Raw genomic sequence first — 13,527 nt, 5'->3', positions numbered from 1 at the left:
TTCTGGAGCAAAGCAAAATAATGATAGTCAAGTCAAATGTTAAGTATTTTTGGACTGAAGATAACAAGCCCATAGAGATTGCTTTACGTTACTCTAAATGAAGGAACTCCTATGCAAACATTCTTTAGAGGGAAAATAGCAGAGGTGAGGGAGATGGTCTGGTATGTTCTGAGAACTATTCCTTATGTAGCCTCAAACCCAGAACCCAGCCTAGACCCCAGCCCAGCCCAGCCCAGCCCAGCCCCCAGCCCCCAGCCCAGCCCCCAGCCCCCAGCCCCCAGCCCAGACCCCAGACCAGACCCCAGCCCAGCCCCCAGCCCCCAGCCCAGCCCCCAGCCCCCAGCCCAGCCCCCAGCCCAGACCCCAGACCCCAGCCCAGACCCCAGCCCAGACCCCAGCCCAGCCCAGACCCCAGCCCAGGCCAGCCCCCAGCCCCCAGCCCAGCCCCCAGGCCCCAGCCCCCAGCCCCCAGCCCAGCCCCCAGCCCCCAGCCCAGCCCCCAGCCCAGCCCCCAGCCCCCAGCCCAGCCCCCAGCCCCCAGCCTGTCTAGCAGCGTGACACTGCTGAGAAAGATCCTGTATTTCAGTGAACCCAGAATGTTTGTGCTTTGAGCCACTTAAAGGCTTAAATTATTGAAGCGAAGCCGTCTAATATAACCGTCTCACTCGGCTCCTATCTGCACTGCTGATGTGAGGAAGTAGACTTCATTAGAATTGGAAACACAGCTGAACTGTCCCAGACATTATCGGGTTTATATAACAAACTGTCCCAGACATTATCAGTTTATATAACAAACTGTCCCAGACATTATCAGTTTATATAACAAACTGTCCAGACATTATCAGTTTATATAACAACCTGTCCCAGACATTATCAGTTTATATAACAAACTGTCCAGACATTATCAGTTTATATAACAAACTGTCCCAGACATGATCAGTTTATATAACAAACTGTCCCAGACATTATCAGTTTATATAACAACCTGTCCCAGACATTATCAGTTTATATAACAAACTGTCCAGACATTATCAGTTTATATAACAACCTGTCCCAGACATTATCAGATTATATAACAAACTGTCCCAGACATTATCAGTTTATATAACAACCTGTCCAGACATTATCAGTTTATATAACAACCTGTCCAGACATTATCAGTTTATATAACAAACTGCCCCAGACATTATCAGTTTATATAACAAACTGTCCAGACATTATCAGTTTATATAACAACCTGTCCAGACATTATCAGTTTATATAACAAACTGCCCCAGACATTATCAGTTTATATAACAAACTGTCCCAGACATTATCAGTTTATATAACAAACTGCCCCAGACATTATCAGTTTATATAACAAACTGTCCCAGACATTATCAGTTTATATAACAAACTGTCCAGACATTATCAGTTTATATAACAACCTGTCCAGACATTATCAGTTTATATAACAAACTGTCCCAGACATTATCAGTTTATATAACAAACTGCCCCAGACATTATCAGTTTATATAACAAACTGTCCCAGACATTATCAGTTTATATAACAAACTGTCCAGACATTATCAGTTTATATAACAAACTGTCCCAGACATTATCAGTTTATATAACAAACTGTCCCAGACATTATCAGTTTATATAACAAACTGTCCAGACATTATCAGTTTATATAACAAACTGTCCCAGACATTATCAGTTTATATAACAACCTGTCCCAGACATTATCAGTTTATATAACAACCTGTCCCAGACATTATCAGTTTATATAACAAACTGTCCCAGACATTATCAGTTTATATAACAAACTGTCCCAGACATTATCAGTTTATATAACAAACTGTCCCAGACATTATCAGTTTATATAACAAACTGTCCCAGACATTATCAGTTTATATAACAAACTGTCCAGACATTATCAGTTTATATAACAACCTGTCCAGACATTATCAGTTTATATAACAAACTGTCCCAGACATTATCAGTTTATATAACAAACTGCCCCAGACATTATCAGTTTATATAACAAACTGTCCCAGACATTATCAGTTTATATAACAAACTGTCCAGACATTATCAGTTTATATAACAAACTGTCCCAGACATTATCAGTTTATATAACAAACTGTCCCAGACATTATCAGTTTATATAACAAACTGCCCCAGACATTATCAGTTTATATAACAAACTGTCCCAGACATTATCAGTTTATATAACAAACTGTCCAGACATTATCAGTTTATATAACAACCTTTCCAGACATTATCAGTTTATATAACAAACTGTCCCAGACATTATCAGTTTATATAACAAACTGCCCCAGACATTATCAGTTTATATAACAAACTGTCCAGACATTATCAGTTTATATAACAAACTGTCCAGACATTATCAGTTTATATAACAACCTGTCCAGACATTATCAGTTTATATAACAAACTGTCCAGACATGATCAGTTTATATAACAAACTGTCCCAGACATGATCAGTTTATATAACAAACTGTCCAGACATTATCAGTTTATATAACAACCTGTCCAGACATTATCAGTTTATATAACAAACTGTCCCAGACATTATCAGTTTATATAACAAACTGCCCTAGACATTATCAGTTTATATAACAAACTGTCCCAGACATTATCAGTTTATATAACAAACTGTCCCAGACATTATCAGTTTATATAACAAACTGTCCAGACATTATCAGTTTATATAACAAACTGTCCCAGACATTATCAGTTTATATAACAACCTGTCCCAGACATTATCGTGTGTTTTACACAAACTGTCCAGACATTATCAGTTTATATAACAAACTGCCCCAGACATTATCAGTTTATATAACAAACTGTCCAGACATTATCAGTTTATATAACAAACTGTCCAGACATTATCAGTTTATATAACAAACTGTCCAGACATTATCAGTTTATATAACAAACTGTCCAGACATTATCAGTTTATATAACAAACTGTCCAGACATTATCAGTTTATATAACAAACTGTCCAGACATGATCAGTTTATATAACAAACTGCCCCAGACATTATCAGTTTATATAACAAACTGTCCCAGACATTATCAGTTTATATAACAAACTGTCCAGACATTATCAGTTTATGTAACAACCTGTCCCAGACATTATCGGGTTTTTTACACAAACTGTCCAGACATTATCAGTTTATATAACAAACTGTCCCAGACATTATCAGTTTATATAACAAACTGTCCCAGACATTATCAGTTTATATAACAAACTGTCCCAGACATTATCAGTTTATATAACAAACTGTCCCAGACATTATCAGTTTATATAACAAACTGTCCCAGACATTATCAGTTTATATAACAAACTGTCCAGACATTATCAGTTTATATAACAAACTGTCCCAGACATTATCAGTTTATATAACAAACTGTCCCAGACATTATCAGTTTATATAACAACCTGTCCCAGACATTATCAGTTTATATAACAAACTGCCCAGACATTATCAGTTTATATAACAAACTGTCCCAGACATTATCAGTTTATATAACAACCTGTCCCAGACATTATCAGTTTATATAACAAACTGTCCCAGACATTATCAGTTTATATAACAAACTGCCCCAGACATTATCAGTTTATATAACAAACTGTCCCAGACATTATCAGTTTATATAACAAACTGTCCAGACATTATCAGTTTATATAACAAACTGTCCCAGACATTATCAGTTTATATAACAAACTGTCCCAGACATTATCAGTTTATATAACAAACTGTCCAGACATTATCAGTTTATATAACAAACTGTCCCAGACATTATCAGTTTATATAACAACCTGTCCCAGACATTATCAGTTTATATAACAACCTGTCCAGACATTATCAGTTTATATAACAAACTGTCCCAGACATGATCAGTTTATATAACAAACTGCCCCAGACATTATCAGTTTATATAACAAACTGTCCCAGACATTATCAGTTTATATAACAAACTGTCCAGACATTATCAGTTTATATAACAACCTGTCCCAGACATTATCATTTTATATAACAACCTGTCCCAGACATTATCAGTTTATATAACACACTGTCCCAGACATTATCAGTTTATATAACAAACTGCCCCAGACATTATCAGTTTATATAACAAACTGTCCCAGACATTATCAGTTTATATAACAAACTGTCCAGACATTATCAGTTTATATAACAACCTGTCCAGACATTATCAGTTTATATAACAAACTGTCCCAGACATTATCAGTTTATATAACAAACTGCCCCAGACATTATCAGTTTATATAACAAACTGTCCAGACATTATCAGTTTATATAACAAACTGTCCCAGACATTATCAGTTTATATAACAAACTGTCCCAGACATTATCAGTTTATATAACAAACTGTCCAGACATTATCAGTTTATATAACAAACTGTCCCAGACATTATCAGTTTATATAACAACCTGTCCCAGACATTATCAGTTTATATAACAACCTGTCCCAGACATTATCAGTTTATATAACAACCTGTCCAGACATTATCAGTTTATATAACAAACTGTCCCAGACATTATCAGTTTATATAACAAACTGCCCCAGACATTATCAGTTTATATAACAAACTGTCCAGACATTATCAGTTTATATAACAAACTGTCCAGACATTATCAGTTTATATAACAACCTGTCCAGACATTATCAGTTTATATAACAAACTGTCCAGACATTATCAGTTTATATAACAAACTGTCCAGACATTATCAGTTTATATAACAAACTGTCCCAGACATTATCAGTTTATATAACAACCTGTCCCAGACATTATCGGGTTTTTTACACAAACTGTCCAGACATTATCAGTTTATATAACAAACTGCCCCAGACATTATCAGTTTATATAACAAACTGTCCAGACATTATCAGTTTATATAACAAACTGTCCAGACATTATCAGTTTATATAACAAACTGTCCAGACATTATCAGTTTATATAACAAACTGTCCAGACATTATCAGTTTATATAACAAACTGTCCAGACATTATCAGTTTATATAACAAACTGTCCAGACATTATCAGTTTATATAACAAACTGCCCCAGACATTATCAGTTTATATAACAAACTGTCCCAGACATTATCAGTTTATATAACAAACTGTCCAGACATTATCAGTTTATGTAACAACCTGTCCCAGACATTATCGGGTTTTTTACACAAACTGTCCAGACATTATCAGTTTATATAACAAACTGTCCCAGACATTATCAGTTTATATAACAAACTGTCCCAGACATTATCAGTTTATATAACAAACTGTCCCAGACATTATCAGTTTATATAACAAACTGTCCCAGACATTATCAGTTTATATAACAAACTGTCCCAGACATTATCAGTTTATATAACAAACTGTCCAGACATTATCAGTTTATATAACAAACTGTCCCAGACATTATCAGTTTATATAACAAACTGTCCCAGACATTATCAGTTTATATAACAACCTGTCCCAGACATTATCAGTTTATATAACAAACTGCCCAGACATTATCAGTTTATATAACAAACTGTCCCAGACATTATCAGTTTATATAACAACCTGTCCCAGACATTATCAGTTTATATAACAAACTGTCCCAGACATTATCAGTTTATATAACAAACTGCCCCAGACATTATCAGTTTATATAACAAACTGTCCCAGACATTATCAGTTTATATAACAAACTGTCCAGACATTATCAGTTTATATAACAAACTGTCCCAGACATTATCAGTTTATATAACAAACTGTCCCAGACATTATCAGTTTATATAACAAACTGTCCAGACATTATCAGTTTATATAACAAACTGTCCCAGACATTATCAGTTTATATAACAACCTGTCCCAGACATTATCAGTTTATATAACAACCTGTCCAGACATTATCAGTTTATATAACAAACTGTCCCAGACATGATCAGTTTATATAACAAACTGCCCCAGACATTATCAGTTTATATAACAAACTGTCCCAGACATTATCAGTTTATATAACAAACTGTCCAGACATTATCAGTTTATATAACAAACTGTCCCAGACATTATCAGTTTATATAACAACCTGTCCCAGACATTATCATTTTATATAACAACCTGTCCCAGACATTATCAGTTTATATAACAAACTGTCCCAGACATTATCAGTTTATATAACAAACTGCCCCAGACATTATCAGTTTATATAACAAACTGTCCCAGACATTATCAGTTTATATAACAAACTGTCCCAGACATTATCAGTTTATATAACAAACTGTCCCAGACATTATCAGTTTATATAACAAACTGTCCAGACATTATCAGTTTATATAACAAACTGTCCCAGACATTATCAGTTTATATAACAAACTGTCCCAGACATTATCAGTTTATATAACAACCTGTCCCAGACATTATCAGTTTATATAACAAACTGCCCAGACATTATCAGTTTATATAACAAACTGTCCCAGACATTATCAGTTTATATAACAACCTGTCCCAGACATTATCAGTTTATATAACAAACTGTCCCAGACATTATCAGTTTATATAACAAACTGCCCCAGACATTATCAGTTTATATAACAAACTGTCCCAGACATTATCAGTTTATATAACAAACTGTCCAGACATTATCAGTTTATATAACAAACTGTCCCAGACATTATCAGTTTATATAACAAACTGTCCCAGACATTATCAGTTTATATAACAAACTGTCCAGACATTATCAGTTTATATAACAAACTGTCCCAGACATTATCAGTTTATATAACAACCTGTCCCAGACATTATCAGTTTATATAACAACCTGTCCAGACATTATCAGTTTATATAACAAACTGTCCCAGACATGATCAGTTTATATAACAAACTGCCCCAGACATTATCAGTTTATATAACAAACTGTCCCAGACATTATCAGTTTATATAACAAACTGTCCAGACATTATCAGTTTATATAACAACCTGTCCCAGACATTATCATTTTATATAACAACCTGTCCCAGACATTATCAGTTTATATAACACACTGTCCCAGACATTATCAGTTTATATAACAAACTGCCCCAGACATTATCAGTTTATATAACAAACTGTCCCAGACATTATCAGTTTATATAACAAACTGTCCAGACATTATCAGTTTATATAACAACCTGTCCAGACATTATCAGTTTATATAACAAACTGTCCCAGACATTATCAGTTTATATAACAAACTGCCCCAGACATTATCAGTTTATATAACAAACTGTCCAGACATTATCAGTTTATATAACAAACTGTCCCAGACATTATCAGTTTATATAACAAACTGTCCCAGACATTATCAGTTTATATAACAAACTGTCCAGACATTATCAGTTTATATAACAAACTGTCCCAGACATTATCAGTTTATATAACAACCTGTCCCAGACATTATCAGTTTATATAACAACCTGTCCCAGACATTATCAGTTTATATAACAACCTGTCCAGACATTATCAGTTTATATAACAAACTGTCCCAGACATTATCAGTTTATATAACAAACTGCCCCAGACATTATCAGTTTATATAACAAACTGTCCAGACATTATCAGTTTATATAACAAACTGTCCAGACATTATCAGTTTATATAACAACCTGTCCAGACATTATCAGTTTATATAACAAACTGTCCAGACATTATCAGTTTATATAACAAACTGTCCAGACATTATCAGTTTATATAACAAACTGTCCCAGACATTATCAGTTTATATAACAACCTGTCCCAGACATTATCGGGTTTTTTACACAAACTGTCCAGACATTATCAGTTTATATAACAAACTGCCCCAGACATTATCAGTTTATATAACAAACTGTCCAGACATTATCAGTTTATATAACAAACTGTCCAGACATTATCAGTTTATATAACAAACTGTCCAGACATTATCAGTTTATATAACAAACTGTCCAGACATTATCAGTTTATATAACAAACTGTCCAGACATTATCAGTTTATATAACAAACTGTCCAGACATTATCAGTTTATATAACAAACTGCCCCAGACATTATCAGTTTATATAACAAACTGTCCCAGACATTATCAGTTTATATAACAAACTGTCCAGACATTATCAGTTTATGTAACAACCTGTCCCAGACATTATCGGGTTTTTTACACAAACTGTCCAGACATTATCAGTTTATATAACAAACTGTCCCAGACATTATCAGTTTATATAACAAACTGTCCCAGACATTATCAGTTTATATAACAAACTGTCCCAGACATTATCAGTTTATATAACAAACTGTCCCAGACATTATCAGTTTATATAACAAACTGTCCCAGACATTATCAGTTTATATAACAAACTGTCCAGACATTATCAGTTTATATAACAAACTGTCCCAGACATTATCAGTTTATATAACAAACTGTCCCAGACATTATCAGTTTATATAACAACCTGTCCCAGACATTATCAGTTTATATAACAAACTGCCCAGACATTATCAGTTTATATAACAAACTGTCCCAGACATTATCAGTTTATATAACAACCTGTCCCAGACATTATCAGTTTATATAACAAACTGTCCCAGACATTATCAGTTTATATAACAAACTGCCCCAGACATTATCAGTTTATATAACAAACTGTCCCAGACATTATCAGTTTATATAACAAACTGTCCAGACATTATCAGTTTATATAACAAACTGTCCCAGACATTATCAGTTTATATAACAAACTGTCCCAGACATTATCAGTTTATATAACAAACTGTCCAGACATTATCAGTTTATATAACAAACTGTCCCAGACATTATCAGTTTATATAACAACCTGTCCCAGACATTATCAGTTTATATAACAACCTGTCCAGACATTATCAGTTTATATAACAAACTGTCCCAGACATGATCAGTTTATATAACAAACTGCCCCAGACATTATCAGTTTATATAACAAACTGTCCCAGACATTATCAGTTTATATAACAAACTGTCCAGACATTATCAGTTTATATAACAAACTGTCCCAGACATTATCAGTTTATATAACAACCTGTCCCAGACATTATCATTTTATATAACAACCTGTCCCAGACATTATCAGTTTATATAACAAACTGTCCCAGACATTATCAGTTTATATAACAAACTGCCCCAGACATTATCAGTTTATATAACAAACTGTCCCAGACATTATCAGTTTATATAACAAACTGCCCCAGACATTATCAGTTTATATAACAAACTGTCCCAGACATTATCAGTTTATATAACAAACTGTCCAGACATTATCAGTTTATATAACAAACTGTCCCAGACATTATCAGTTTATATAACAAACTGTCCCAGACATTATCAGTTTATATAACAAACTGTCCAGACATTATCAGTTTATATAACAAACTGTCCCAGACATTATCAGTTTATATAACAACCTGTCCCAGACATTATCAGTTTATATAACAACCTGTCCCAGACATTATCAGTTTATATAACAACCTGTCCAGACATTATCAGTTTATATAACAAACTGTCCCAGACATTATCAGTTTATATAACAAACTGCCCCAGACATTATCAGTTTATATAACAAACTGTCCAGACATTATCAGTTTATATAACAAACTGTCCAGACATTATCAGTTTATATAACAACCTGTCCAGACATTATCAGTTTATATAACAAACTGTCCAGACATGATCAGTTTATATAACAAACTGTCCCAGACATGATCAGTTTATATAACAACCTGTCCCAGACATTATCGTGTGTTTTACACAAACTGTCCAGACATTATCAGTTTATATAACAAACTGCCCCAGACATTATCAGTTTATATAACAAACTGTCCAGACATTATCAGTTTATATAACAAACTGTCCAGACATTATCAGTTTATATAACAAACTGTCCAGACATTATCAGTTTATATAACAAACTGTCCAGACATTATCAGTTTATATAACAAACTGTCCAGACATTATCAGTTTATATAACAAACTGTCCAGACATGATCAGTTTATATAACAAACTGCCCCAGACATTATCAGTTTATATAACAAACTGTCCCAGACATTATCAGTTTATATAACAAACTGTCCAGACATTATCAGTTTATGTAACAACCTGTCCCAGACATTATCGGGTTTTTACACAAACTGTCCAGACATTATCAGTTTATATAACAAACTGTCCCAGACATTATCAGTTTATATAACAAACTGTCCCAGACATTATCAGTTTATATAACAAACTGTCCCAGACATTATCAGTTTATATAACAAACTGTCCCAGACATTATCAGTTTATATAACAAACTGTCCCAGACATTATCAGTTTATATAACAAACTGTCCAGACATTATCAGTTTATATAACAAACTGTCCCAGACATTATCAGTTTATATAACAAACTGTCCCAGACATTATCAGTTTATATAACAACCTGTCCCAGACATTATCAGTTTATATAACAAACTGCCCAGACATTATCAGTTTATATAACAAACTGTCCCAGACATTATCAGTTTATATAACAACCTGTCCCAGACATTATCAGTTTATATAACAAACTGTCCCAGACATTATCAGTTTATATAACAAACTGCCCCAGACATGATCAGTTTATATAACAAACTGTCCCAGACATTATCAGTTTATATAACAAACTGTCCAGACATTATCAGTTTATATAACAAACTGTCCCAGACATTATCAGTTTATATAACAAACTGTCCCAGACATTATCAGTTTATATAACAAACTGTCCAGACATTATCAGTTTATATAACAAACTGTCCCAGACATTATCAGTTTATATAACAACCTGTCCCAGACATTATCAGTTTATATAACAACCTGTCCAGACATTATCAGTTTATATAACAAACTGTCCCAGACATGATCAGTTTATATAACAAACTGCCCCAGACATTATCAGTTTATATAACAAACTGTCCCAGACATTATCAGTTTATATAACAAACTGTCCAGACATTATCAGTTTATATAACAACCTGTCCCAGACATTATCATTTTATATAACAACCTGTCCCAGACATTATCAGTTTATATAACACACTGTCCCAGACATTATCAGTTTATATAACAAACTGCCCCAGACATTATCAGTTTATATAACAAACTGTCCCAGACATTATCAGTTTATATAACAAACTGTCCAGACATTATCAGTTTATATAACAACCTGTCCAGACATTATCAGTTTATATAACAAACTGTCCCAGACATTATCAGTTTATATAACAAACTGCCCCAGACATTATCAGTTTATATAACAAACTGTCCCAGACATTATCAGTTTATATAACAAACTGTCCAGACATTATCAGTTTATATAACAAACTGTCCCAGACATTATCAGTTTATATAACAAACTGTCCCAGACATTATCAGTTTATATAACAAACTGTCCAGACATTATCAGTTTATATAACAAACTGTCCCAGACATTATCAGTTTATATAACAACCTGTCCCAGACATTATCAGTTTATATAACAACCTGTCCCAGACATTATCAGTTTATATAACAACCTGTCCAGACATTATCAGTTTATATAACAAACTGTCCCAGACATTATCAGTTTATATAACAAACTGTCCAGACATTATCAGTTTATATAACAAACTGTCCAGACATTATCAGTTTATATAACAACCTGTCCAGACATTATCAGTTTATATAACAAACTGTCCAGACATTATCAGTTTATATAACAAACTGTCCAGACATTATCAGTTTATATAACAAACTGTCCCAGACATTATCAGTTTATATAACAACCTGTCCCAGACATTATCGGGTTTTTTACACAAACTGTCCAGACATTATCAGTTTATATAACAAACTGCCCCAGACATTATCAGTTTATATAACAAACTGTCCAGACATTATCAGTTTATTTAACAAACTGTCCAGACATTATCAGTTTATATAACAAACTGTCCAGACATTATCAGTTTATATAACAAACTGTCCAGACATTATCAGTTTATATAACAAACTGTCCAGACATTATCAGTTTATATAACAAACTGTCCAGACATTATCAGTTTATATAACAAACTGCCCCAGACATTATCAGTTTATATAACAAACTGTCCCAGACATTATCAGTTTATATAACAAACTGTCCAGACATTATCAGTTTATGTAACAACCTGTCCCAGACATTATCGGGTTTTTTACACAAACTGTCCAGACATTATCAGTTTATATAACAAACTGTCCCAGACATTATCAGTTTATATAACAAACTGTCCCAGACATTATCAGTTTATATAACAAACTGTCCCAGACATTATCAGTTTATATAACAAACTGTCCCAGACATTATCAGTTTATATAACAAACTGTCCCAGACATTATCAGTTTATATAACAAACTGTCCAGACATTATCAGTTTATATAACAAACTGTCCCAGACATTATCAGTTTATATAACAAACTGTCCCAGACATTATCAGTTTATATAACAACCTGTCCCAGACATTATCAGTTTATATAACAAACTGCCCAGACATTATCAGTTTATATAACAAACTGTCCCAGACATTATCAGTTTATATAACAACCTGTCCCAGACATTATCAGTTTATATAACAAACTGTCCCAGACATTATCAGTTTATATAACAAACTGCCCCAGACATTATCAGTTTATATAACAAACTGTCCCAGACATTATCAGTTTATATAACAAACTGTCCAGACATTATCAGTTTATATAACAAACTGTCCCAGACATTATCAGTTTATATAACAAACTGTCCCAGACATTATCAGTTTATATAACAAACTGTCCAGACATTATCAGTTTATATAACAAACTGTCCCAGACATTATCAGTTTATATAACAACCTGTCCCAGACATTATCAGTTTATATAACAACCTGTCCAGACATTATCAGTTTATATAACAAACTGTCCCAGACATGATCAGTTTATATAACAAACTGCCCCAGACATTATCAGTTTATATAACAAACTGTCCCAGACATTATCAGTTTATATAACAAACTGTCCAGACATTATCAGTTTATATAACAAACTGTCCCAGACATTATCAGTTTATATAACAACCTGTCCCAGACATTATCATTTTATATAACAACCTGTCCCAGACATTATCAGTTTATATAACAAACTGTCCCAGACATTATCAGTTTATATAACAAACTGCCCCAGACATTATCAGTTTATATAACAAACTGTCCCAGACATTATCAGTTTATATAACAAACTGCCCCAGACATTATCAGTTTATATAACAAACTGTCCCAGACATTATCAGTTTATATAACAAACTGTCCAGACATTATCAGTTTATATAACAAACTGTCCCAGACATTATCAGTTTATATAACAAACTGTCCCAGACATTATCAGTTTATATAACAAACTGTCCAGACATTATCAGTTTATATAACAAACTGTCCCAGACATTATCAGTTTATATAACAACCT

General features: G+C 33.3%; 1 protein-coding gene across 2 annotated transcripts in view; it reads right to left on the bottom strand.

The window, feature by feature from the left end:
* Positions 1-13,527, bottom strand: part of neurl1b (neuralized E3 ubiquitin protein ligase 1B) — a 49,383-nt gene that overhangs the window by 13,394 nt on the left and 22,462 nt on the right. The window lies entirely within an intron of this gene.

Source organism: Oncorhynchus masou, chromosome 32, assembly GCF_036934945.1.
Source record: "Oncorhynchus masou masou isolate Uvic2021 chromosome 32, UVic_Omas_1.1, whole genome shotgun sequence".
In the NCBI taxonomy this organism is placed as follows: domain Eukaryota; kingdom Metazoa; phylum Chordata; class Actinopteri; order Salmoniformes; family Salmonidae; genus Oncorhynchus; species Oncorhynchus masou.
Note: the sequence above shows the minus strand (reverse complement) of the source record. Positions and strands in the feature narration are given on the sequence as shown.